Source organism: Lissotriton vulgaris, chromosome 5, assembly GCF_964263255.1.
Source record: "Lissotriton vulgaris chromosome 5, aLisVul1.2, whole genome shotgun sequence".
Lineage (NCBI taxonomy): Eukaryota > Metazoa > Chordata > Amphibia > Caudata > Salamandridae > Lissotriton > Lissotriton vulgaris.
This window is the reverse complement of record NC_141693.1, coordinates 1,513,743,706-1,513,745,652: the sequence shown is the minus strand read 5'-3', so window position 1 is coordinate 1,513,745,652 and position 1,947 is coordinate 1,513,743,706.

Here is a 1,947-nt window from a genome sequence, read left to right as displayed (position 1 = left end):
AGTCGCCAGTCGATGTTTGACTCCTTGCACCTATGGTTGAAAGAGGCTAAACGACGGCGAATAAGGGAAGAGAAACTGGCAAAGATTAAATCTGGGCAGACTGTAACTCAAAAAGCCATAGCATACGATAAAGGAAAGGTAGAGGAAAATATTGCCCAAATGGACAGACAGTTCAGTTTGGAAACAGATAAAAGTTATGTGGCCCGGCCTGATACTGGAGATGAGATGTAGGATTTATTAGAAACTCGTCCGCCTCCTCCTTTTGCTCCACAGGGTTTATATCCAGCAGTGCCCTTGGCCCGAATAGATTGCCCCGGGGCCGCGTTGGTCATTAAGGACCCTATGGGAGCAGCGGCTACAGCCCCGCCTGACTGGTCTGTAGGGAGTGCTCTGCTTCCCCCTCCCTCACTCCGACCAACTACCTCACCCTTGATTTTGTTACAACCAGACTCAGTCGTCCCTTCCACTTTACACCCAGTATTTCTCTCTCCTCCGGCTCGAAGCGCTATAGATCCTCGAGCTTTGGCTACCTTAGATACCACGCCTAAGCGTCTTGGGTCTGATTCGAGTGACCAACGGATTTTTACTAGATCTTCGTTAGGTATGGAGGAAAGGAGGGCTATAGTAAATCAGGCGTCCCAATGGATGCGGAATGCCATTTATACAATGGAGGACATCTTGAGCACTATTAAAGATTTTGAACCCGTTGCTCAGCAACTGGCTTTAGAAAATATGGCGATCCGATTAATTTCGCTATGGGAAGGGTTCGCTCCTCAAATACTGAGGGATATAAGAGATCAAGGGCCAGATGTAGGTAATTCCTATTTACAGAGTCTCAATAGGATTGTGTGGTAAAATACCGATTCTTAAGGGCATGTGGCACTCTTAGGAGTGCCACCTACATGTGGATTTACCGAATCGGTAAATATACCGATTCGGTATTTTACCGATTCTGTAAATTTACAGTTTCGGTAAATTTACAGAATCTGTAAAATATAGGCCCCCTACATCTGAAAACCCTAATACCGGTCGGTAACGGCCAATTTCGGCCGTTACCGACCGGTATTAGGGCTCCTACATCTGGCCCCAAGCCCACAAATTCCAATTGCAGTCTGATGAAGTATATCAGAATGTAGCAACTCTCTTACAGTATCGAGAACGAATGCATCAGAAATGTGCTGATTGGGGAACCCAGAATCCTATGAGAGAGGTACATCCTCTCTTCTTTCCGGAATTACCTGAATTAAAGGACGCCGGGGGCAATGTTACCAGAGCGAGAGTGGATGCAAGGCTTCAGGAACAATGTGTTTATACCCCTTGGAAACGAAGCGAGGTCCTTACATTGAAAGCCCAGCTCCCTGACCCTTGTAAGAATTTCACAGCCTATTACAAGGAATTGGCCGTGGCTGCCAATTCCGCCATTATGACTATTCCAGACATTGAGTTATTTTTTGGCCTTTTGATCCCGGTTGATATTTGGAGACAGATACATGATACAGATCACGCTCCCGAGCTAGGGGGGATGTGGGATCAACTGAAGACTTGAGATAAAGAACGAAAACCTGGAGAGAAACCTCAAGATTAAATTTTAGCAGTACCCAACAAAATATTACCTTTATGCAGACCCTCCTCCCTCCTAAGAAAATAGATTGGGATAAGTTAACAGCATGTAAACAAAAGAAGGATGAGAGTGTGTCAGATTTTTTCACCAAGTTTGAGAAAACATTCATAGATTTTAGCGGACAGGATTTATCCACAGATGGGGGAATACGACTGTTTGTAAATGGATTTGTGACAAATTTGTTACCAGAGATTATGTCTCGCCTCCAGGCAGCTGAGAGTACGTGGACTATGGCCACCCCGTCCGTGATCCTCAGTATGGCTCAGTATTATGAGCACCGAGAAAATGAAAGCAAGGAAAGGACTGAAAAGAAGACGAAAGATTTA